We start from the raw sequence: 26,589 nt of genomic DNA, 5'->3' as shown, positions 1-26,589 counted from the left end.
TTACTAAATCATGTAATCAGTCGCTTCGGATGTGTATGGAGAATTGGACTTCGAGTCAAATTTAAAAACAAATAAAAATGAGAGGCAGCTGTTGCTGATAGTGTGATATTCATCTTTTGGAAACAAATTCACCCCAGTGCTATAAATTATGCCTGGAAAAAAAGTGTTGGTGGTGGGAAGGAGTTGGCTGGGCTCCTCTGCTGGCAACTCAGAGCGATGAATCTTGAAATAACGGTGTCAACCTGTCACTGATTTCATGTGACTCTGTGGATTTATCTAAAGAAACGGAGGCATGCGGGTGCACACACACACACACACACGCACACACGCACACACAGGTCTCTCTGCAGAGCCCAGTAAGGGCTGGAAATCACAGGCTGAAAGCAGAGTGTCCACAGGAACCGCGTGTTCCCTGCGGCTCAGCGCATGGAGGCAGTACTGAGAACTGGGCAGTGACGGGGATAAGGCTGGTCCGGGTGGTGGAAGACGCAGCAGGGGAGAGAGAGAGAGAGAGAGAAGACCAAGCTGTGGCCTGGGAAGCTTTTAAATGTGGGCAGGGATCAGTTGCTGTGAAAGCTGTTTTGCAGATTGAAAAGAGGGAGAAGTGAAGGGCCATGAAGAGGAGGATGAAGGAAGGGTGGTGGATGGAGGGGGGCACACGCCCTAGGAGCCTTTTTGCCCCTGTGCTGAGGGTACCAGGGCAAAGCTTGGGGCCCAGGGACTTAGGAGACCAGAACACAGGGGGCTGGGATAGGCCACTTCCTGCCTGTCTTTCTGACCTTGGAATGCTGGGGGGCACATGGAACCCCCTGCAGTCTGACAAGGTCAAGTTTAGAGTGAGGCCTGGGAGCCAGGGTGGGTGGCTGTGCCTGCACTTCTGAAGAATGGACAGGTGGGAGAGGAACCCTTGTCCACTGTGTGTCCTGAGGCTGGCTGGCTGCATAATGACCCAAGGCCCAGGATGCACCACGCCCGGCCCGGATCCCAGCCAGGTCCCTGGTGCCCCTCAGTGGGAAATGATTCTCTGTTGGTTTCAGCAAGAAGCCGAGACCAAGATAACAGGGCCTTGTGGCCGCTCTTAGTTCTCTGCACTCATTGTAATTTGCGACCTTTCTGGGACGCCTACTTGGGAGGTAGTGCCAGATTATGTCCCAGTATCATGACGTTGGTCTCCAGGGGACAGAGTGGGGGCAGGGCGGGAGCTAGCATGAGATGTGGCTAGGGCTGCTTTGGGCTTTGAAATCCCTGAGAGTTGAAACAATCTCTCTCTCTCTCTCTCTCTCTCTCTCTCTCTCCCCACCTCCTTCGGCTCCACATCAGCCTGTAACTGCCACGTGGCTTTGGGAGGGGTTAACAGCCTCTGTGAAACCAGAGACCTTGGAGACCTCTCCCTACCCCCCCCTAAAGATGGTGTCTCCCCAAAGACTTGCAGTCTTATTTCTATCCTCTCTCCTTTCTCTACCCCCAAGGCCATGTCATTGTGCTTTAGCTGGAATAGCAACGTGTTCTCCATGTGGCTGGGCCCACAGGTCACTGTTGCATACTCACTGACAACCCAACCCAGAGATGAGCACAGGCTTGCTCTAGAGACCCCATTCTTGGCAGAGGCGGTGGGGGGTGGTCCACCCCAGGTCCCTACGTGTCTGCCGCTTGGCCAGGGAGGCTGTGGTCCTACTAGGCAGAACGCTTGATTAAGCCACCACAGCCTGCCAGGGTTTCCCAGAGAGGAGAGCCGTCTCCTGGCCCTGCTGCTGGCTGGCGGGTGGCCCTGGCATAGGGGGCTCCCAGCCCACCAGAACCCAGGCTTCCAGGCTGCAGCCTCGGCCGGTTGCTCCCCCGGCTCAGCTGTTTCTGAATTTGGCATGGAAGTGTGGCATCTTAGGCTCTGCTGGCCAGCCCTCTGCCCCCTGCTGCTCCCACTGCCCACACCAGGGCCAGAGAGCCCCCGCCTTCTCCCTGCCTGGCTGTCACACCTTCGCTGGCTTCAAAAAGCCACTGATATATTTTACAAACTGAAACAGCAATTTAATTCCCCCTGATAGCGGCAATTGTCCATTAGATCTTCCTGCCGAGGAGCTTAACAATAATTCCTTTCATCCAACTGCTTGCTTCTTCCTGATCCGAGAATCAATCCCATAAATAGCAGGCAAGAGTTTTCACATCACTCTCCCCCTCCAGCTTTTAGCATTTTGATGAAGATTCTCATCTCCTCTTTAAGCACTTTACAACTTGGCAATTTTTCCCCCTTTGGTTCCTTTAAACAAAATAAAACAAAAAACCAGAAAGAAGGAGAGGAAGAAAGAAGCTCTGGGGTGGTAAGGGTGAGCACTGTCCTTGCGTTCTTCTCACGGAAGGAAGTTCTACATGGAGGCAGGGGGATGGCAGCGATGACCTCCAGTAGGTTTCACCTGCTGAGAAGTAAGTGCTCATGAGGGTGGTCCTAAGCCTCAGACTCGCCCCAGCTGGGTCCTGCTTCTGCCAGTGATGCTCAACTTACAGCATTTTTTGTCTTTGCTGGGAGACGCTCCCCGGTGTTGCACCCCAGGAAAAGGGCTGAGGGCTCAGTTGCTGCCCTGGGCCTGACATGAGCCCACCCCTACCCCAGGCCCATTGCCTTGGCTCTATGCTCATCACTCAAATAACCCCCAAACCTAGAGAGGGACTTCTGCCTTTTCCTTTTCATCTCTAGGCTCCTCCCTACCCCCACCACATCACTCCACAAACAATATGAGTGGGAGCGGTGGGGTGGCACAGGAACGGGAGAGAGCTTGAGGCCTTTTATTCAATTACTTTCCTTTTAAACAAGCAAGCAGTGGCAGCAATCAGGGACAGGGGAGAGCCCTCCAGCTCCTCCACAGGGTGGCAGCCGGGGTAGATGGCCAGGGCACCTGGGAGCCCCAGCCTACCCCCCAGGACATCATCACGTGCTCTCTTGTCTGCACACACACACACACACACAGAGAAACAAATCTAAAAATGAACCCAGGGACTGAAGTCCCTCTTGACAACCCTGGTTCCCAGGTTTATTATTATTTGTTGAGAGCTGACAGCAGCCGCTCAGGAACTGAGCTGAGAAAACAACCTCCAGCCTGGCCCTGGAGGCTCACAACTCAACGGAGACAGACAAACAGGTCAGACACTGGGGATCCCAGAAGGGAGGAGGCCTCCGTTCTGCGGAGAGCCAGCCGCCTCCCTGCAGCCCTACCTGCCTCCCTCTCTTGGATAAGCCTCTGTTTTCTTGGAGGCAGGCCTGTAAGGGCCCAGGACACTCCAGGGATGCTGGGACAGGCAGGGAAAGCAGAAGGGAGCTGTCTAAAGTGGGCAGGGAGGTGGCTGATGCAGCAGGGCAAGTGGGGGCAGCAGGGGAGGGGCGGTGGTGATGCAGCCACAGGGGCAAGGGACCCTGAAGCCATGCTGTCCCTCATCTGCAATAATCGCAGGTTGTTCTGGAGCCAGAAAATCCTAAAAGGGTCAGGCAGGCCCCTTTTCTCCCTGAGAAGGACTGTACCACATTCCCTGGCAGGATGGCGTCTGGTGCCGAATCTTTAAACTCGGCTCCAGAAATACGTAAATAGTGGTCAAGAGTCAGGGTTAGAATAGCACGCGGCTCTCTGGGCTGGGTTCATATTATCAATGAAAATCACTCATTCTTGATACACCCATTCTCAGCCAATAGGCACCCACTGTGGTGGCCCAGGTGGAACACGTAAGAAAAGGGGAGGGAGACTAGGGTAGAGTCTACAGCATCAAGACCAGGACCAGGAGGAAACACTCACTCTGTTTGTGGTCCTCACTGCCGTTGCAACCAGGGCAGGTGCACTGTTCCTGAGCTGCCAAGAATAGCAATCCCCAGAGAAGGGAGGCGACAGCTGTGATGGGAGAAGTGACAATGGGTAGTGAGTCCATCCCTGGCCCCCAGAGTCACACTGGCGGGGCAGACCTAAGATGCTTCCACGAGAACTTCTGCTGTGTTTCTTGCTGCTGGCAAGGTGTTTTGCCTTAGAAAACCAGACCTTCTCTTCATCCAAACTTTGCTCTGAGCTCTGCGCATTCATATGGCCCTCCTTCACTTCCCGCTCCAGAATCATCCTCTCAGTCAGGATGGGGTGGGGTTTTTCACTGTGTGTGTTTCTATGATCTGAAAAATATCTGCTTCCCACCTGCCCAGTCCATGTGCCCAGTGCCCAGGGGCCAGTGGCCCCTCTGCTCCCCAACAGCCACAGCAGTGGCTCTGCCTTGCAGTTTCCTTCTGGGGTGGGGGTGGGAAGGGAGAGTGCTTTGCAAAGTGACTTCCTGATGTCCACCTCCTTATAGAGCCTGAGTACATGAGGCCACCTCCAAAAAGTCAAAGAAAAATGGAATTAAAAGATGCATTTATTTTGGTACAAAATAATGTTAAAATCCATGCATGAGATACCTTTTTCAAGAACTTTTTGAAGATCCCTTCTATATACTCCTTGCCTGCCACCCCAGCCATGTGGACCTCAGTGAGAATGAGTTTGTTAGTTCTTTCTTGAGTAAAATTGGGTAGGGGTGAGATGCTAATACAGAATTCACAACAACTACCCTTTATTTGACTCCTCACCAGGTACCACACTAAGTGTATATAGTCAATCTTGCTTATGTTTCTCAACAGTCACATTATGCCCATTCATGGAGGAGAAAAATGAGTCTGAGAGTTGAGGCAGTTTCTAGCTGTTACACACAGTCCAATCTTAGAGCTTGAGTGTTTCCCTGAGAAGGCTCCGAGTGAAGCACAGAACACCAGAGCAGGTGTGAAGCCCCGGAGGACGGGGAGGCAAGGCTCATTGTTAGGACAAGCTGCCTGGGACAGAAGCGGGTAAAGCGGCCGCTCGCAGTGCCCACATCCCACATGGGCGCCAGTTTGAGTCCCCGCGCCTCCACTTCCGATCCAGCTCTCTGTTGTGGCCTGAGAAAGCAGTGGAAGATGGCCCAAGTCCTTAGGCCCCTGCACCCATGTGGAAGACCCAGAGGAAGTTCCTGGCTTCTGGTTTCAGATCAGTGCAGCTCCAGCAGTTGCAGCCAGTTGGGGAGTGAACCAGCGGATGAAAGACCTCTCTCTCTCTGCCTCTCCTTCTCTCTCTGTGTAACTCAGACTTTCAAATAAATAAATAAATAAATCTCTTAAAATTAAAAAAGAAAGAATAAGCTGCCACCTGTGCTTTGGGACATGGCTGCTGCCCTTTGATGTGTCCAGAATTTCAAAGAATGATATCACAGGGGCTGGCGCTGTGGCACAGTGTGTTAAACCATCACCTGTGGCACTGGCATCCCATATGTGTGCAGCTAGGAGTCCCAGCTGCTCCACTTCTGGTCCAGCTTCCTGCTAATGCAGGGGGAAAGCAGAGGGAAATGGCCTTCCTGGGAAAGCAGGGGAAATGGCCCAAGTGCTTGGGCTCCTGTACCTACATGGGAGACCTGGAAGAAGCTCCTGGCTCTTAGCTTTGGTCTGGCCCAGCTCTGGCTGTTGCAGCCATTTGGGGAATGAACCAGCAGATGGAAAACCTCTCTGTCTCTCCCTCTCTCTGTAATCTTGACTTTCAAATAAAATAAATCTTAAAAAAGAATGATGTCATGTTGACACCACCAATTGCTGTTTGTTCTTTGTTGGGCTCTCATAGGTACACATGCACCTTCTGCCTTCCACATGGAGCTACCTACACAGCAACAGTTGCTTTTGGTTGGTCCTGTCCTGGTAGCACAGTGTTTCTCCAAATGTATTTAAATACTTTATTGCATTCTACTCTTGTTATTTTATAAAAACAGACTGAGTGGGACATGGAAAAGTGGAAGTGCTGATAGCAATAAGTAGGGGTCATGGGGCTGGCACTGTGGCGTAGCGGGTAAAGTGGCCACCTACAATGGCGGCATCCCTTGTGGGTGCTGGTTCAACTCCCGGCTGCTCCACTTCCGATCCAGCTCTCCACTATGGCCTGGGAAAGCAGTGGAGGGTGGCCAAAGTACTTGGGCTTCTGTACCCACATGAGAGACCTGGAAGAACTCTTGGCTTCTGGCTTCAGATCGGCCCAGCTCCAGCCATTGTGGCCATTTGGGGAGTGAACCAGTGGATGGAAGACCTCTCTCTCTCTCTCTCTCCCTCTCTCTCTCTCTCTTACTCGCTCTGCCTCTCTGTAACTCTGTCTTTTGAATAAATAAATAAAACCTTAAAGAAAAAGAAAAAAGAAGCAGGGGTCTCATGATCCAAATAGAGGAGAGACAGAGAGGGAAACCCTCAGGTGTGCTGGGTGCTGGCAGATGGTGAGTCTCTGCCGGCAGACCCAGGGGACTTGTGTTCAGTGAGAGAGGGAAGGGCCAAGCTTAAAGAACCAACACGAGAGGATGGAAATACGTGGTGAGGACTATATTAGGGGCCGCATGTGGCACAGCCTGCAATGCCAGCATCCTATATGGGCATTGGTTCGATCCTCAGTTGCTCCACTCCAATCCAGCTCCCTGCTAATGTGCCTGGAAAAACAGCAGAGGTCGGCCCAAATGCTTGGGCCCCTGCTACCCACATGGGAGACCCAGATGAACCTCCTAACTCCTGGCCCTGGCCACTGTGGTCATTTGGGAGAGAACCAGCCGGTGGAAGATCTCTCTCTCTCTCTCTCTCTCTCTCTCTGTAGCTCTGCTTTTCAGATAAATAAAAAAATTTATTTTTTAAAGCAAATGTTACTGGGCGTCTGAGCCTGTGTTTTGGCTGTCTGGGAGCAGGCCTCTGGGAATGTAGGCAGTAGGTTTGACAATGCATGCCTGTTCTTGTCCCAGCGCACTGGGGCCAGGCCTGACCACCTTGCCTAGAATTCCTGCAGTGTCTCCTTCTTGTCAGCCTGGCTGAGGGGCCCTGCAGGGCCAGGGGGCAGAGGTGGACCAGAGCGCACAGTCAGCTGGCTCCGTGACCGTCCCCCTTGGCTGTCCTACCCTTCCCAATCCATGGCTTTTCAAAGACCCCACAGCTGTAGCCCTGCTCTGGAGTGCAACTGATCAGCCCTCGCTTCTGGCGAAGGCACACTGGGCGGTGTCTCTGGGAAGACTGTCCTTTGGGCAGTATTCATTTTTTCAAGTTGGGACGCCCGGTGCTTCGGGAACATCTCCGTCCCCGTCCTGCCTCCCTGAGTCCTGGCTCGCTCCCCTTCCTGCACGCTTTCCTCTCCAGATCTCCTTCCTCTCTCAGCCCAGGGGCAGTCCAGGCAGCTGTCTGTGCAGGCGGCCAGAGAGGACACCTCCTTAGGCTCGCACTGGGCTTGTGACTCAGGGCCTCCAACACAGGAGGCAACTAGACAGCAGGACAGGCCACCCGGACTGTGTTCTACCTCCCACTGGCTCCTGTGTGTGCCCTGCCCATCCCTGTCCCCTTCACCTCCAGCCTGGGAGAGTGGCCCATGGTTCTCTCACTTCTAATAGGAAAAGCTTTTGTATCCTCTGGCCTTCTCGGTGGCACCTGAGACACAAAGTAGGGGCATTTCCTTTTAGTAGCAGGTCCCTGACACTGGCAGCACTCACACTGAACCCTACTGCCGCCTCTTACAGCAACAGCTCATTTCCTGTCATTCTGGGCTCTGCAGAGAGAGTCCTGCCTTCAGCACACAATCTTTGTGGATCTGAAGTTCAAGACTGTTCCTCCACTGTCCCCACTCCTCTCTCCAGTAAGCTGGACCCCTTTCTTGCACCAGGGCGAGGACCAGGGGTTGGGAAAAGAGGAGAAGACAGCTTGGCACAATGGACTCTGGCCCTCGGGGACCAATTAGAATGCTCCAACTTGGAATAGACACTAATCTCCTGGGAACAGAGCCCTTGTTAATCCAGGTCTTGCAGGGTCAGGCCTGCCCTGGGAAAAGGAATAGCATGCCTTGACTCCCAGATCTAGAGGTTCTGTCCAGAGCAGGTTGATCTGAGCAACCAGGCCACATCTGCTGGGGGACGTCTGCTCCCAGAGCTGGTCTCCAGGGTGGGAAGGAGGAGTAGGCAGGATCCCCATCCCAGGTGACTCCAGTAGGGCACCAGTTTGCTGGAACTTGGGCCAGATCCCTGCTGACTGTGGGTGCTTTTGGGTCTATCTTTCTCTCTCTCTCATGTATTTATTTATTTGAAAGACAGTTACAGATGTAGAGCCAGAGACTGGATTGGAAGTGGAGCAGTTTTTTTTTTTTTTTCCCCGACAGGCAGAGTGGACAGTGAGAGAGAGAGAGAGAGACAAAGAGAAAGGTCTTCCTTTTTCCGTTGGTTCACCCTCCAATGGCTGCTGCGGCCAGCGCTCTGTGGCTGGCACACCGCGCTGATCCAAAGCCAGGAGCCAGGTGCTTCTCCTGGTCTCCCATGGGGTGCAGGGCCCAAGCACTTGGGCCATCCTCCACTGCACTCCCGGGCCACAGCAGAGCTGGCCTGGAAGAGGGGCAACTGGGACAGAACCCAGCGCCCCAACCAGGACTAGAACTGGGTGTGCCGGCGCTGCAGGCAGAGGATTAGCCTAGTGAGCCGCAGCGCCGGCCGTGGAGCAGCTCTTTTTAGGACTTGGCTGTTTCTGCTCAGAGCTCTGCACTAAGAGCAGCCTGCTTGTCTCTGTCCTGGAGTTCATAAAAATAAGGAAAGGATGTCATTTCCTGAGACGCTAGCCATGGTGAGGGCTTGTCTCGCTAGCAGGGGCCAGGTGTGCTGTGTGCTGAGAAAGGCTGGGGAGCAGGGGTGGGTGCGGGGAGGCTAAGAGGGACGGAGGCCCTCACAGAGTTATCGGGAAGGTAGAGTGCTGGAGAGATGGGCTCACACGAACAGCAGGAGGCAGTGGCAATGGCTGTGCTGCACCTTCAGCCTTCAGAAAGTGACTACTTCCCCATTTCTAGAGCAGGGAGGACTTGAACTTTGGGACTGAGCTCCTTCTGACTAGGACGTCTGACTTGCTCTCTGCCCAGCTGAGGACACCGGGCCAAGTTCAGGGCAGGTTGAGCATGGAGTCCTTTCTGGAACCAAGGTCCAAGGCATCACAAGCGCACTAATAATTTATTGGCACCTACTATGTGCCAGGCAGTAGGCTGGGCAGTGGAAGCTCCAGAGGGAGAAAACTGAGGCCGCGAGAGGAAATAAAGCAAGAAACAACTTTAACGGGAAAAGAAAACCCAAGTGTCCTAGGCTCCTCATTACCAGCTTGGAAACAAGACAGCGGAAGCCATCAAAACCCAAGAGAAAAAGGCGTGGAACCCGGGATTCTGAGCTCAGTCAGGCACAGATCGAATGTGAAGATAAAGTCAGTGGGAGACGTGGGAACCACAGTTTATTTCCCACACACATTCCGGCAGAGCAAAGCGATCCCAGGAAGTGGACACCACATACACAGGACAGCAGCCGCTCAGCATGACCCTGCAGAGGGGAAGGGATGGAGGGAAGCTGAGGGGCTGGCATCGCCCCACGACGCCCAGGAGGTTCTTTTGCGGCAGCCAAGCAGTAACTACAGATTCAGTTTCCTTTTCCACAGTCACATTGCCCACTGTTTAGTTCAGGGTTGTGGGTTTAACACTTTAATATATTTCCATCTATAGTCAGAATGTAGAGACGACTGTAGCTATTAACAGAGTATGCATCGTCTAAATCTTAGCAATGGAAAAACAGCAATGTACTATTATTATACTCAATATACTATAGAATATGTAGCATCATATATCTGTATAGTATATATGTAATATCTAATAGTGTATAGTATACTCTGTCATATATAATATATAGCACTACATACAATACTATATACTATGTAAAATATGTAACACTATATACTGTATTATATGGTATTACATAGTATAATATGTACTATATGTTAAGCTAGTATTACATAGTATACTTTATAGTATTATATATAAAATATGATTATATAATGCTATATACTATATTATAATATTCTATATGAGGGGGCTTCAAGCAATTCATGGAAACTTCATGGCTTTTAATTTTTAAAAACAATTTATTTATTTAAGAGACAGTGTTACAGAGAGAGTCAGCAGACAGAGAGCTCCCATCTGCAGGTTCATTTCCGTAATGCCTGCCACTGCTGTGGCCAGGAAGAGGCTAAAGCCAGGTCTCCAGAATGGGTGACAGGGACCCAACTATTTGAGCCATAACCTGCTGTGTTCCAGGGTCTACAGTGGTGTGAAGCTGGAATCAGAAGCTAGAGCTGGGAACTGAAGCCAGGAACTTTGATATGGGATTCAGGCATCTTATCTGCTAGGCCAAATGTCTACCCCACATGTTAATCTTTTAACTGAATTTTTCATTGAACTGTTGAATGCCTCTTGTAAATTTATTACATAGCATATAGTATTATATAGCATACATAGTGATATACCCTATAAAATATGTATGTTATATATTATTTAGCATAATACATTATTTACTATTTTACATGAAGATTTATAATATTATATCTATTCATTTTAAATAAATATATTACTATATTTTTATTTTAAATAAATATATTACTATATATTATACAGTTATTATAATCTATATTATATGGTAATATATAAAATAGACTATAGTAACACTATTAACACATCACTATAATATAATATATAATATAATCATATACTATTAATATAATATATTAACATATTAATAGCATTACTAGTCTATTTTATATATTAAAATATATAACTATATTTTAATATAGTTAAATATATATAATATATATTTTATATATATATAAATATATATATTTATATATAATATATATATAATATATAATATATATTTTAATATATTATACCTATATAGTAAATTTAAATTAATATTAGTTTATGGTATATATTATGTATTGATTATTATTAATATAATACATATTAGCTTATGTATTATATATGATTATAGTTAACATACCATTAATTGTTATTAATACATTAGTTTATATAATAATATAAATTTATATATTAAAATAAAATTATATAATATAATGACACTATTAACATATAATATAGATTATAGTAATAATATATAATAAGGATACTATAAAATACAGTTTGATAAAAAACTATCAAACTCACACCAGTTGGAAGAGGGAGAATGTGTGCTAATTTCCTCTACTTTCACTTTAGGGAGTTAATAGATAAATAGATAAACTGAGACTCAAGTGTATTACTTAGTATAAAAAATGTTTGCCACCAGATAACTAAAATCAGAAGGCATTTATGTGGTTTTCCCTGGACCACAAGCCTTGTGGGTGAAGATTAGGGATGGAAGGCAGATCTTTCATTTTATATCTTTTATACTGTTTGTGTTTTCTCTCACACATACTTTACTTTTAACTTAAAAATAATGAAAGCATCATTTCAATATGTATTTAATAGAAAACTCTGTAGTAATTGAAAATAATGGAGTCTGGGGCAGCAGGTTAAAGCCCTGGCCTGAAGCTCTGGCATCCCATATGGGCACCAGCTCTTGTCCCAGATGCTCCACTTCTGATCCAGCTCTCTGCTATGACCTAGGAAATCAGTAGAAGATGGCCCAAGTCCTTGGGCTCCTCTGCTAGCATGGGAGACCCAGAAGAAGCTCCTGGCTTCGGATCGTCCCAGCTGTGGCCATTGTGACCATCTGGGGAATGAATCAGCGGAAGGAAGACCTCTCTCTCTCCCTGTCTCTACCTCTCTCTGCAGCTCTGTCCTTCAAATAAATAAAATAAAAATTTTTTTTTTTAAATAAAGAAAATAATGGAGTCAATCTACTTATTTTGACCTGGAAAGTAGTTCATCACATACTTAGGTCAAAAAAAAAAAAAAACAAGTTTTTAGGATAGTTTTAAAAATATCATATTTAAATGTGTTAAACACCAGGGTCAGCACTGTGGCATGCATAGTAGGTTAAGCCTCCGCCTGCAGTGCTGGCGTCCCATATGGGTGCAGGTTCAAATCTCAGCTGCTCCTCTTCTGCTCCTGCTTTCTGCTATGGCCTGGGAAAGCAGTAGAAGATGGTCCACGTCCTTGGGCCCCTGCACCTACGTGGGAGACCCGGAAGAAGCTCCTGGCTATGGATTGGCCCAGCTGTGGCGACTGCAACCATCTGGGGAGTAAACCAGCAGATGGAAGATCTCTCTGTCTCTCCCTGTCTCAGTCTGTAACTCTGCCAATCAAACAAATAAATCTTTAAAAAAATAAAATGTGTTCACCACCACAGCCAGTAGGCCGTCACCCTGCCCTTCAGAAGCTCCCTGGCTGCAGTCCCCTCTCCCAGGTCCTTGTGAGATGCAGCTCTCTTTCTGCAGTAGGGAAGAGCTATTTTGTGCATGTTTCAAGTTTTCATTGTAGGTTCTGGACTCTAAGACAAAGATCCGCCCAAGCAAGGCTGCACATGAGGCCAACAACTTTCCACGTGACACCTGGATGGGGAGCAGGTGGGAGATGAGACTCTGAGGACCACAGGACAGCAGGAGAAAAAGTTCCTTAGGCAGCTCTTGTTCACTGATAAGGAACACATGTGGGGCCCAGAGAGGGGCAGTGGCCAAGAAAAGGCTACCCAGCTGAGTTAGGGTCCAGAGAAGAGGGAACAGGCCTTGTTAGAAACCAGACTCGGCCGGCGCCACAGCTCACTAGGCTAATCCTCTGCCTGTGGCACCAGCACCACGGGTTCTGGTCCTGGTTGGGGTGCTGGTTCTGTCCTGGTTGCCCCTCTTCCAGTCCAGCTCTCTGCTGTGGCCTGGGAAGGCAGTGGAGGATGGCCCAAGTGCTTGGGCCCTGCACCCGCATGGGAGACCAGGAGGAAGCACTGGCTCCTAGCTTCAGATTGGCGTAGCTCTGGTCATAGTGGTCATTTGGTGGGGGGGTGAACCAACGGAAAAAGGAAGACCTTTCTCTCTGTCTCTCTCTCTCACTGTCTAACTCTATCTGTCAAAAAACAAAAAACCAAGCTTAATCAATATAAAGAAAAATTCCATGTATTATTATGGGAATATCTACAAAATCTACCAAAACACAAAATACAAAAAACCAGACTCAGGGAGAAAAGTCAGAGGCTGGACGGAAAGCCTGTGGCCACGTCTACAGGAAAAGGCATGGGGAGATGGGGGTGGAGGCCCACTCAGCAGCTGCCCAGGAGGCCGAGCAATGGGGAGACCTGGAGAAATCAGAGCCACTCACCCTTCCTCTGTGTCCACAGTACCTGGGAAGCAGTGACTTCAGTATGAGGAGAGGGGAGGAAGCACGTGGGGGCTTCTGGGGAGGCCCGTGGAAAGGTGACACATTTCTGAGTGTTTCCAATGTCCTAGACATTGCGTGAGGCCCCTTCTTGCATTTTCTCTCATCTAATCCTCACAGAAGCCCCATGAGGTAAGTAGGATGCTCCCAAAGACACAGAGACAGCGGTCAGAAAACCTAAGCAGCCTAATGTGCAAACCGCAGAGCCATGCTCTGAGTCCATGTGGATCTGTAAGCCAGAGCTTCCTCTAGCAATCAGAGGGCTGACTGATCAGTGGAAAACCATCTTTTCCAAACAGAGCTCATAATCCAACCCATGAACACTCAGCTACACTAGCTGGCTCTTGAGGAACTGGAACCTAGGGATTTCCCACCTCAGAGGTCATCAGCAGTCAGGGCTCCCTTTCTCTGTGGCCCTCAGCCTTGCTGCTGCCTCCTGAAGACAGAGACATCCACTGTGCCAGGGCTCGGCAGGAGCTGGGCTAGGACCAGGCATGACAGCAGGGAGGAGGAGAGAAGCTGGAGTCCAGAATTCTTGGCTTCCGGGTCCTCAGCCCCATCTCTGTCCTTTAGCGACCTCAAAGGCACACGCATTTCCCTGGCTGCTCCTCAGATCGGAGCCAGCGCCCCAGCCTCCTCCTGTGATGCCCCGGGTAGCTTTGTCTTCGCCGAAGCCTTTGGCTTCAGGGATACAGGCAGGCCCAGGAGAGTGCGAAAGCCGGTTAGGGTTTGTCGTTTACACGTGGAGATCATTAACGGGACTTATTTTTAAATTGTAATTGCAAAATGTAAATGCTCCCCAAACTGATGTGTAATTGCTACCCCCTCCACCCCAGCCCTTCCCCTCTGGTGCCAGCTTTGCAAGGAGAGAATTAGAAAATAAAAAGGGGGTGGATTATGTAAGCAAAACGATTTTAAAAAAAGAGAGCGAGAGAGCTAAGAATTTAAGTGAGACAGCTGGCGGCTTCTCTGATTGCCACACTTCCAGCATTAGCTGCAAAAATTGTCCTTGTCAATTACAGCCATCCAAGCAATAGTGTCAACCGTTTTTAGTCACCAGAACAGGCCACACTGTCAGTTACCTGGCGAGACAGTTTAGTGATCCGCGCTGTGTGTTGAGGGAGTGAAGTGGGAGAAAGGTCAGGGTGAAATTTGAGGTCACTTGCATTTCACCCATGGAAACCTTCCACTGTCTAGGACAGCCCAGGACTTAGCAGTTGGTCACCCATTTCCCTGTATTCTACCAGGAAGGTGAGGCGGGGACACGTCCATTCTCCTAGGCCTGTTTAGACTCCAGCACCTGCAGCAAAACCAACCTCCACTGGGCAGTTCAACAGGAAAGGCCTCAGTTCTGTGTCTGGTCCCAGAGCCAGCCGGGGGCTCAAACAGCAGCACCCTCGCACTAGCTCAGTGGGTATATAACTCTTGTCTCTGCTTCCTGTGTCACTCTCCCCCATGTCTGCAGGCCCTCGCCCACAGCCGTTGTCTGCCACGAACTCCCTTCGACATCATTTACTCTTGCTCCCGTTGGGAAGACAGTCAACCTGTCCCCAGATGGGCATCACCCACCCCACTCTTCAGTGACGTTGTGACCCCCTAAAGATGCCTTTGCATCAGCTACCCCCCACGGAGAGAGCTTGCAGGGAAAGAACAGGACCCTCACTGCAGCAGTTCTGCCATTCTTAGACTGGGGTTCTGCTATCTTTGGCTTGGGAAGCAGGGCCCAGGGTCACCTTCATGGTTAACTCTCTTCCTTTCCCTTTCTCCAGTGAAACTAGCTTCAATGAGGAACTTGGCATTGATCACTGCCCTCAAAATGAAGCCTGCTGGCCTGCAATGTCACGGTGGCCCTAGGACATCAGGAAAACTTACAAAATCCCAGTCCTTCAGCGTGGGATCCCAATCTCACCAGAGCAGACCCGGTCCTTATCATAGCACACTGGGAAGAACAAGGAGTTGTTTTGGATAACTGGATTTCTTAATCCCTGCCTGTACTGATACTTACATCTGTGAGATCACGAAGTTACTTAAGGGGATTTAAAAAAAAGGAACCCTATCTGATAAGAGGATTAAATGAGAGTCTCTATTCAAAATGCTTTCTATGATCTGAAGAATTATTTCTTAGGGTTTATTAGAAACTGCGGATGCAGCATCCCCAGTATTCACCAAAAACACTTAGGGTAGAGATTCCTGGAGCTTAACCCCAACTCCCAGAACCAGACCTGTGGGTCCAGGCTCTGCATTTTCCACCAATAGTCCTGGGAAATTCTTTGGTGAGAACGCTTGCTCCAGAGAACTGGGACAATGTTATCACCATCATGAATGTAAGCAACACCCCATCCATCTGTGCCAACAGTGGCCTTGCTCTTGTCCTCAAGAGCCAAGGAGGGGGCTGGTGCTGTGGTGAAGTGGGTAAATCCACCGCCTGCAGTGCCAGCATCCCATATGAGCGCCGGTTCAAGTCCTGGCTGCTATACTTCCAATCCAGCTCTCTGGATAGCCTGGGAAAGCAGTGGAGGATGGCCCAAGTCCTTGGGCTCCTGCACCTGCATGAGAGACCTGGAAGAAGCTCATGGTTCCTGGCTTCGGATCGGCACCACTTTGGCCGTTGTGGCCATTTGGGGAGTGAAGCAGCGGATGGAAGACCTCTCTATCTCCCTACCTCTGCCTTTCTGTAACTCTGACTTCCAAATAAAAAATAAACCTTAAAAAAAAAAATAAAAGAGCCAAGGAGGTATCAGAAGGACAAAAAAGAAATAATATGGCATTTTGCAGGTTGTGAACTGTTTCTAGAGACTTTCAAAAGGGACAGTCTGCCTAGGGTGTTTAGGTGTTAAAGAACAGAGAAGCATGTCTTACTGTGGGGGTGATCCCGGCAGCTTCTGGGATGGTCCCCAGGAGACTCCCCTCTTCTCACTTCCAGCTGGGTCAGAAAAGCTTCCTGTCAGTGAAAGCCAGAGCACCTGCGGACAAGGGCAGAGCCGCTCTCAGCAGGGGCCACCGGAGCGCAGGGGAGTCTGGGCTCCATTCACTCCCCCCCCAGGATGTGTTCCATGCCCAAAGGGTAGATTCTATCTCCTCGGCAGACATTTCTTCTGCAGTTAGCATTCACCTGTCTCTCCTGAGAGTGGAGGGTGTTTCAGAGCCCAGGCCCTTGTCACAGTTGGAGGCCCAGTGTCGAGGGCTGGCTGGCTTCTGGACACCAGGCGTGGGCAGGTCTCTGGGAGTGATCTCCAGACCACCACAGACACCTTGTCTTAAGACTGTAGGAGAATCAAAAGGAAGGGGTAGCGGCTGCAGCTTTTCCAGGTATTCAAATGAGGTTCAAATGCCCAGGATGGCTGGAGTGGGGAAGAGGCAAGGAGGTGCCTGAGGAGGGCAGGGAGGAAGAGTCAGGGAGGGGCCTGGACCAAAAGTAGCAATCAGCAGTGGGGGCAACCTGTGGCCTACCGATAGCTTTGGCTGTGTGTCTTATTTCTCTATTTTTAGATTTAAGTGAATTCACTTGGTTTCTCAATATCTGAATCAGACCAAGGTGTCTGCACTTGGAGGTGGCTTGTCAGCACTGTCACAGGACTGGCTTGACAATGCCCACACAGCCCCATCAATTTCCCCCAGTGGCTTGGTTGCTAACTTGGAGCCAGGATGGAAGGTCAGGGAGTGGGACAGCTCTGGGGTCTGAGTTCCCCTTGGGGAGCATTGTGGGTGCATCTTCAGCTAAGATCCCCAGCCCCACACCAGAGGGAAATGCATGTGTAGCATCAACTTTTCCTTCCTAGTTAACACCATCTTAGTCTCCCTGTAAAAACACATTTGCACCTCAGCCAAGAATGTAATTAACTGGTGACATGACAAAAGGAGGAGCTGAGTTGTGGCCCTGGCTGGAAGCTGCAGAGGGGAAAAGGCAATGGAGACTTTTGCCTGGATGGCAAGACTTTCCCACTATGTGTGTTTGTGGATGTGTGTGCGTATACATGTGTGCATGTGTGTGTGTGCATAGCTGGGAGGTGAGGATGAAAGAGAGATAGCAGCCAGCATCCTAATCCTAAGTGGTGGTGGTGATGTTGGGGGGGGGGGTGGTTCAAATTCCCAGTTGCAGGAGAGGAGAGGCCAAGGCGCACCAGGAAGGTGGAATGAAAAGAGAGAAGCTCCAAGAGCAGGCAGTGTGGTTCACGGGTCTCCACTAACGAAAGCTCTCTGGATTGAAACAAAACCCCTTCCCTTCTCCACACCACAGACGCCTCCGAAAGTGAGATGAGGGAAACTGAAACACACTTGCAGCCCCCCCAGCACTGGTCCCCACCCCACACCCCCTGTCCTGCCTGGGGCAGCCACGAGGAGCATCCGAGAGATCAGGACCACCTGAGAGAGAGGACATTAGCAGCACCAAATTACCCCAGTTTCATTCCCTTACCCTGCTCCTCCTGCACGGAGCCTTGTCTGTGGACTCTGGGACAATGCCCAGTTCTCTGGCCATGTAAGTAGCAAACCTGGGAGATGCGTGATTCCTCGTCCTCCAAGCCCACTTCATTCCCACTCCCCGCTTGGCTACCCTCTTCTCATCCCGCTCCAGTAGGGATAGATTGTTTTTCTCTTTTCCATTGCCAGTAGCAAAACCTAGAAGACGTCCTCCTTGGCCATGACTGCCTCAGCCCCTCCGCATCCCCACGGGGGCAGGTGACTTCACCCACACCCACGGAGGACCCAGCACACGCAAGCACTGTCAGCACACAGTGAGTGCCTCCAGGCCCTCCACGACCCTTCTCAAGGCTCCTCAATGACTGCTTTCTCATAGAAGGCAGATGCGTGTTGATTGCACAATACCAAGTACAGCCTTCTGGGTGTCTGTAGATGCGCCCCAGCTGCCTGGTTTCCACAAACATCCCGGGGCTCTTTGCCCTCCACCCAAACACCTCTCAGTGCCGCACTTCTAGATTCCTACTGGGCAAGACCCTAATCGTTCTTCAGTGTTCAACTCAGATCTTCCAGCTCCTCCCTCTGCAGCCAGAGGTGATTTTCACTCCTCTGTGTTTCCAAGTAATGTGCAGCTGTCAATCTCTGAAAGTTCTTGTGGCATTCTGTCTCAGGCCATAGTTATATCTTACATCTCTCTCATCAGATCTCTTGCCAAACTATAATCTCCTCCTAGACAGAAATTCTGCACTTACAGTTTTTCAGTTTACAAAGCAATGTCACGGGTAATATCTTCTTTAACTCGTTATTTATTCATTTGAAAGGCAGAGAGAGAAAGATCTTCCATCTGCTGGTTTACCCCCCATAAGGCTGCAATGGCCAGGGCTGGGCCAGGCCAAAGCCAGGAACCCAAACTCCACCTTGGTCTCCCACGTGGTTGGCAGCTGCCTAAGTACTTGGATCATCATCTGCTGCCTTCTCAGGCACATTAACAAGAAGCTGGATCAGAAACAGGGCAGGGGCTGGCCCTCTGGTGTAACAAGTAAAGCTGCTGCCTGTGGTGCTGGCATCCCATAGGGGTGCAGGTTTGAGTCTTGGCTGCACCATTTGTGACCTAGTTCTCTGTTATGGCCTGGGAAAGCAGTGGAAGAAGGCCTAAGCGCTTGGGCCCCTGCGCCCATGTGGGAGACCTGGAAGAAGCTCCAGGATCCTGACCTCGGATTGGCCCAGTTCTGGCCGTTGTGGCCATTTGGGGAGTGAACCAGCAGATGGAAGACTTCTCTCTTTGCCTCTGCCTCTGCCTCTGCCTCTCTGTACCTCTGCCTTCCAATGTTTAAAGAAGAAGGAGAAGGAAAAGGAGAAAGAGAAGGGGAAGAGGAAGGGGAAGGGGAGGAGGAGGAAGAGGGCCTCTGGGACTTGAACCAGCACTCCCACCTGGGACAATGGTGCTGCAGATGGTGGATTAACTCGCTGAGTCACAATGCCAGCCCTTCTTCTTTAACTCTTAGCACAACCTTTAGAAATAAGTATCTTAATATAATAATTTCTATTACTCTCACAAAAAATGCCTGCTTAATGTAGAAAATAGATTAATAGGAGCAGAAAAGTTGTGACAGTTGTAATCCTACCATATGAAAATAGCCACAGTTGATAATAAGTATATTTAGAGTAACATAGTACCATATATTTATACTGTTCAGTAACTCGTCTTCTGCATTTAACCCTTGGTGTAAGGGAAATCCACACTATAATTTTAATGCCTATGTGGCATTGCATTTATGGATGTTTTATAATCTCTTAGGTTTTTAGCATTGGTTGTTTAGATTATTTCCAGTTATTATTGTTACAAATAATGACCATTCTTTTTAAAAGTTTTATTTTAGTTTATTTATTTGAAAGGCAACATGACAGAAAGAGAGAGAGAGAGAGAGAGAGAAGTTTTACACCTGGTTCACTCCCAAAATGCCCACAATAACTAGGGCTGTGTCAGACCAATGCCAGGAACCAGGAAACCCATCTGGGTCTCTGATATGGGTGGCAGGTTCCCAAGTACTTGGGCCACCATCTTCTGCCTCCCAGAGTGTTTATTAGCAGGAAGCTGGATCATAAGCAGGGGAGTTGGGCCTCAAACCGGCTCTCCAACACAGCATACAGGCATCTCAAGCAGTGGCTTGAACCACTGTACCACATTGCCCACCCCATGATGATCACTTTTGTAGCTAAATTTTACTCCTGATTTGGTCATTTCTCCAGGATAATTTTCTACTTCTGGAATTGCCAAGTCCAGAGGTATGTCCACTTTAAGGAAGTTTTACAAATTACTTGGAGGAAAGTTGTACCCATTTACATCCTATTGGCAGTAAAGTCCGAGAGATCTTTATTTCCTTTTTTCACCCTTGCCAAGTGATCCCATTTTATAGAAGTGGAAAAGTGTTATGTCCTTCACCGCCACACCCTTAGTTTTTCCAACTCCCCCCCCCCGCCCCACTTGCTCTTGTATTTCCCACCAGTCCAAAAACAGCGCTTTCTGTCCGAGGTGCTAAGTCGACGCAGGGCCCCCTGAAGGAGAAGGTGGGTAAATGTGCCCTGAGGAGCAGGGTGGGCTTTCTCGGGAGCTTAGCTAATGTTGATCTCCTTTGTCTTGTTTTCTGGATACTGAAGGCGACTTAGCAAAAAAAGATTAAAAAATAAAAAAAATCCATGTGTAGTTTTTTCATAATACACATTTTCTCTGAATCTTTTGAAAATCCCTCGTATACATAATTTCAAAATGTTTTGCACCCAAACAAGTTTATCTTTTAATTCCATTGTTCATGAATTTTTGAAGTACCATCAGAGCCCCATGCAAACGTATTAAGAATCTAACACATGCACCACCTTGAGTCCCAGCTGCTCTACTTCTGACCCACGTGAAGAGGACCCACGTGCTCGGGCCACTGCCACCCACATGGGAGACTCAGATGGAGGTCTGGGTTCCTGGCTTCAGCCTGGTCCAGCCTTGGCTATCGCAGCAATTTGGGAGCATGAACCAGCAGATGGAAGATCTCTCTCTCTCTCTCTCTCTCTCTCTCCCTCTCTCCCTCTCTCCCTCTCTCCCTCTCTCCCTCTCTCCCTCTCTCCCCCTCCCACCCCTGTCACTCTGCCTTTCAAATAAATAAATAAAATACTTAAAACAACAACAACAACAACAACAAGAACCTACTACATGCTGGGGGCTGGGCATCCAAAGATGAGCCAGTTTTTTCTGTGCTCACAGTGAATGCGGAAGATAGACAGGAAATAATCGTGCCTGCAGTGCAGGTAAGGATGCTGCTTCTGGCCGCCGGCCTCACCATCCCCTCCTCTGCCACAGCCTGTGGGGTCAGAGGAGCTCCATGTCCCTGTCCCCTGCCCACGTCACCATGGCATGTCCTTCAGCCTCTGTCTCTCACTGTGTCCTTTCTCTCTCCAGTGTCCTGCTGTAGGCACACGCTTCCCAGCCTGCTCTGGCTGCATGTACCTCTGCCAGTCCCTGGCCCTGAGTCGGCATGGAAGTGGAAGAGTGGAAGTGTTCAGAGAAGTCACACTGGTACTGGGGAAGAGAGGCTGAGCCGCTCTCTATTCTGGGATCAGTAAAACACACTGGAGCAAGGAAGGATGATCAGAGGCAACACTTCCATGTCCACATGGGGCACTGCTTTGGGGCTGCCATGCACACACAGTTCTTCTTCCCACCCCTGACAGCTGCCTGCTTCTGCTTGTTTCCCAACAGCCTTGAGAACGCTTCGGGCAGACACATGGCCTGTAGTCTTCTTTCTGTCCCTTCTAGCGATGCCTCTGAGCATGGCCAGGGCCACTCATGGTCAGAGAGCCCCGAGGAGAAGGAGAAGCAGCCAGAGAGGCTGGCAGGACAAGGGAGACTGTCACAGGACGGGTGGCCATTTTGTTAACTCCCAGCCTGCCTCTGGGAGCTGCCGGGCCCTCCACACCCTCCCCTGCCTTGCCCTGGAGGAGGAGTTAGGGGGTACCTTTCTAGAAGGTGGGCAGAGATCCCTTCTCTGTGCCTTCCATGACCATTCAGAGACTGACAGGCCTCCTGCAGCAATGTTGCCTGGTCCCAGGGCTGGACTTAAATCCAACGAACATATAACTTGATAGGCAGGGCCAGGCCTCGGAGGCAGACAGGGGGACATACAGAGACCAGGTCCACATGATCTGATGCCCCAGGAGTTTCAACATGCAAGGAAGGAGGCAGAAATTTCAGATTGTCATTAAAGCTCCTTTTCCCCTTCATCTCTCCAAGAAACGGAGCAGCCTACCCCTAACTCTTTAGCTCTGAACAGGCCCCTCCCTGCTCATCCAAGTTCATTAAACCTGAGTACCCTCTGATGGCAAGGGGCTGACTTCCTCAGAGAATACCCTCACTTGCCACTCAACCTGCACCAGCCCATTCTACAGATGAGTGGGACAGAAGTGAAGAATGAGTCTCTCGACTTTCTGGCCAGAGGCCTAAACCCAAGGCCTGTCCCTTGTTCTGGGTGAAGTTGCCCTACTTGGTGTCTAACTCAGGGGCAAAACCCACCAAGGTTTTTGTCCTGATTGGCCCAAGAGCTTTGGAAGAGTCTGTCTCACACTGGAGCCCACCATGGCCTATTTGTCTCTAAGTGTGGACATATAAGTGAGGTCTGCCTATGAGGACCTTCCACCCTCCAGCATCCCCCCAAAGGCAGGCAGTCCTGACTATCTTTAGGGGGGAGGGAGGTGGGAGGAGCCTAAAGAGGCATGGCAGCTGGGCTACAGTTTTTCTCTGGGAGGTTGGACAAAATCCTCCACTAGGCTGGATTCTGTTTCCTCAGCATCCTTATCACTGATGTCATCGTTGTTGTCTGCAAACAAGGGGCTGAGCCTGGCACTGTGACAGCTCCTATCCTGTTCTCTGAGGACTCTTGAGCAGCCCTTGTTGAATTCCACTGACCGCCCAGAGAAGGCCTCAGATTTCACCAGAGCACAGAGGTCGATCTCCAAAAGACCAGATGGGGCTCCTTGGAAACTAACATAATTTTTAAAAAATATATTTATTTATTTACTTGAAAGTCAGGCTGCAGAGAGAGAGGGAGTGACAGAGAGAAAGACAGAGACAGAGAGATCTTCCATCCACTGGTTCATTCCCCAAACGGCCACAATGGGCAGGGCTAGGCCAGGCTGAAGCCAGCAGTTCCATCCCAGTCTCCCATGTGGATGGCAGAGGCTCAAGCACTTGGGCCATTTCCACTGCTTTCCCAGGTGCATTAGCAGGGAGCTGGATCAGAAGTGGAGCAGCTCAAACTGTCACCTTTATGGGATGCCGGTGTTGCAGGTGGTAGCTTAATAGTGCTGGCCCCGAAAGGTAAAATAACTTAGATTTGTTTATACCATTTTTTATTTTGCCCTGCTCAAAAGTCTGTAATGGCTTACCAAGACCTATGGAGACCAAATCCAAATTTCTTAACCTCTATTATTAGTGTTTTAATGATCTATTTATCTGAATAGCAGGGTGACAGAGGGAGAAAGAGAGGGAGAGAGAAATCTTTCATTCACTGGTTCATTCCCCAAATGGTTGCAATGGCCAGAGCAGAGCCAGGCTGTAGCCAGGAACCGGGAGCTTCATCCTGGTCTTCCACTTGAGTGGCAGGGGCCCAAGTACTGGGGCCACTGTCTGCTGCCTAATGGCTTAACCCGCTGCACCATAATGCCTGCCTCACTTAACCTCCATTCTTGATTTCTATAATCAGCTAGAGCTTACCCCTCTGCCCTAAACCCCTGCTATTTTCAAATCTGATCCTTTTCTACAGTCAGATCAGGCTGCTGCTGCCCCACCTCTAAGTGCACATCCTGTCCCTGGTCCCTGTCCCCTTGCCCAGGCCATCACACTCCCCTTTCCTCTCTACACCCAGGTGCTGTCCAACCTACAAAGGCCAGCTCAAAGCCTACCTTTCTACTTCTGGATGAAATCAGCCTCTTATATCTACACCCCCTGCTCTTGCTGTATGTTGTGAATGTATGCATTTGTATTCATCAAAGTCTCCTGAGTGGCATCACAAACTGTTGAGGTTGTGTCTTATATTTCTCTTATTCCTGTCATACATATCTAGGTTAGTGCTTTGCCATGGATATAATCAAAAGTGTCATTTGTGTAGCATGGAAGGAAACCATTGCTGGAAAATATTATGTCAGATCAATGCTGGATCAGTGCAGTTGACAGCGTGCCTATTTAGTTATTCATTGCCAAAGGCATGCCAACTCTCTATTTTTCAATGTGTCCCTAAATTGAGATATTTTGACTGATCTCTGGATTATTTCATTTGCTTCCTGTACTAATATTTAGTCAATGTGGGAGAGAGAGTACAGCAGAGTAGAGAAGACATAGAAGTCAGATAAGCTTGGATTCGTACAATAGGTCTCCCTCTTCCTCACTGTGTGACTGTGTATGGCTTTCCTACTTCTGCAAAATGGGTACAATCATACCCAGCCCACAGGGTGTTTCATAGGATCTTATGGTATTACAACTCACATGTGATGTGCTTAGCAGGTAGTAAAGGGCTGAGCTGAGACATAGATGAAGTCTTTGATAAATGGTGACTGATGTCATGAATGATAACGATAGTAATGCTAGTTGTTTTGATCTCATTTAGCTAAAGCCTACTCACCCTTCAAGATTCAGTTTTCTCTCAAGGTCATTATCCCCACACAGGGTTAGTCATTGCTCCTTTCTGCTCCCCTAATAATTGGAACAGTGTCTCTAAGATAAGTCCAAAGGTCTTAGCCGTGAACTCCAGGTTGCCTCACTCGATTTAGTGCTATCTGTTCCTCTGTGTGTCCTTCCCATTAAACTCTGAGCTGCCAGAGAGCAAGGATTTCTCATTCTTCACTTTGTGCGTCCAGCTCTGGCCTTGCGCTAGGCTCAGTGTGTGCTTATTAAAGGAAGAGCAAGAATGTCAAGCAGGTGGTATGGGAAGATGTGACCGGGCACGAGTGCTCTATCTGAAGAAACAGGCTTGAGTTGGGAGTCTGTTATAGAAAGCAAACATCCCTCTTAACTCAGCGAAGTCCCGCCCACAGCTTTGAAGAAGTCCCTGAACTTGCTCAGTGGGATTTTCTTTCTTGGGGAAACATTCAGCCCCATCAGAAGACTTGACATTGAAAATCCCTAAAAATCCTTGCCTGCTTCTACCCTAAGCTCAGCCCAGACTCCTTCTTCTACTCCTCTCCTCTCACTTCTTTCTCCACTGGCCAGAGTCTCCCAGCTCTGAGTTCCTACTCCCTTCCTGATGTGGCCACTGGGTTCTGAGGATGCCTTCCCAGCACCAGAAGCTCTCTCCAGAAGCAGGCAAAGGTAAGTGCACCTGGATAGACTCTAACCAGTCTTTGAGTGTCGCTCCCCGTCTTCGTGGAGGAACGACACAGGACCCTGCGCTGTTCTTTCATCTGCTCGGCCCTCCCCGGGTTTGCTGCTGGTTCTTCCCGGGTTGGCTACTGTCCCTTCCACCTCCGTGGAAGGGCAGTTCCCCCTGCCACATTCCCCACTTCCGCGGGGGAGCGGCACACCGCCGGCCGGCTCTCTCGGGGGCTGCACAGGTGTTCCCCTTAGATGTTCCTGGTGCATGCCGTCTCTCTCCTCCTTTATAGTCCTCCTCCGCCAATCCCAACTCGGTTGCCCACACGCCGAGTACGCTGCTCTCCTCCAATCAGGAGCAGGATCAGCTCCTGGAGGTCAGCACTCAAGTTGGCAAGAGGCAGCTGCGTAGAAGCTGTTTTCTCCTCTCCCAGCGCCATATTGTGGGAGAGCAGATGCATAGAATAAGTCTTAATTCCAGTAACTCAGTCCAGTCCGGGTTGCTCCCCACATTTGAGCTACCCTCTTCTCCTCCCATCTCCACTGCTATAACTTAGCTCGGCAGGAGCCTCCAAGTCGTCTCACTGTGGTCCACTCCATCTTATGTAAGTCTGCCACAAGGATCACTCCATTAGCTTAGAGCAGCCTGTGCACAGTTCTATTAGCACTTGTCCCACCAAACTGGGATTGTCTGTGATCAGTCTGTCTACCCACTAGATGATAAAACCGTAAATGGAATCTCAAGCCAACGTATCTCCCCAGAGCCCAATATGTACCTTGTACATAGTATGTATTCAATAAGTATTTGTTGGATGGAGGAGTAAATAAAAGTGTGTGTGTGTGTGTGTGTGTGGTGTATACAGAATGTGTTACATACCCTACGCTTGTCTCCTTTACAAAGAACTATATTATCCCATTTGCTATTTAATCCTTACAACAACACTATAAAGTAGGTATTATTAGTCCCATTTAAAAACAGGGGAAACTGAAGTTAGAAAAGTTAAGTGATTTGCTTAAAATTACAAAGCTAGTTATGGGGTAAAGTGAAAGAGCCAGGCCCAGGGTTTTACTGTGGCCTCCTTGGCACCTGCCCACCTGCTCACCCAGGCAGGGAAAAGATGTCAAGAGGCTGCGCTGCTTCTGTTCTGCCTCGCTGGGGAAATAAACAAGAAGAATTCTTCTCATCATTTGGTGAGTCGGTGACATTTCGTTTGACAAAGAATCTAGGAAAAGCCTCTCCTGGGACTAGTTTTGGGACCAGGCTCTGATAATATTGCTTTATTGAAAATGGATGCTAGGAACTGAGCTCCGGATGGCCTTTTACATGGAGTAATTTATGCAGGAAATGAGAAAATTTTTTTTAAAGAAACACACATTGATCTACACGCAGTCACAAAGGCAGCAGTGACAACACACACACATGAACAAATAATCCCAGAAGCAGACACACAAAGGCACGGATTCTGGTTCATGGCTTGGTCGCAGTCAGGCCCATGTATAGTCAGAAGCTAAGAGATTCCAAGTCAGATGGATGCAGCGCCCTGAGGACACACTCACTTGCAAAACAGTCCAGTGGCTCTGATGTCCCCTCCATGCCTTCCAGGGGAAATTGCAATTTTCCCCACACATGTAAATCTCCAT

The 26,589-nt window shown here is 49.2% G+C and overlaps 1 protein-coding gene across 6 annotated transcripts in view; it reads right to left on the bottom strand.

Moving 5' to 3' along the window:
- Window positions 1-26,589, bottom strand: part of PKNOX2 (PBX/knotted 1 homeobox 2) — a 274,561-nt gene that overhangs the window by 85,587 nt on the left and 162,385 nt on the right. For 2 of the 6 annotated variants that reach the window (XM_008259803.5, XM_089335261.1), the window contains exon 3: window positions 16,044-16,147. The exons of the other annotated variants lie outside the window; for them this stretch is intronic. The gene's annotated coding sequence lies outside the window, so the exon portion shown is untranslated. The remainder of the gene's footprint in view (window positions 1-16,043; window positions 16,148-26,589) is intronic. 6 annotated transcript variants of the gene reach the window in all.

Source organism: Oryctolagus cuniculus, chromosome 1, assembly GCF_051225735.1.
Source record: "Oryctolagus cuniculus isolate XC-2025 breed Fujian yellow rabbit chromosome 1, ASM5122573v1, whole genome shotgun sequence".
In the NCBI taxonomy this organism is placed as follows: Eukaryota; Metazoa; Chordata; class Mammalia; order Lagomorpha; family Leporidae; genus Oryctolagus; species Oryctolagus cuniculus.
This window is presented reverse-complemented; position numbering and strand designations above follow the sequence as displayed.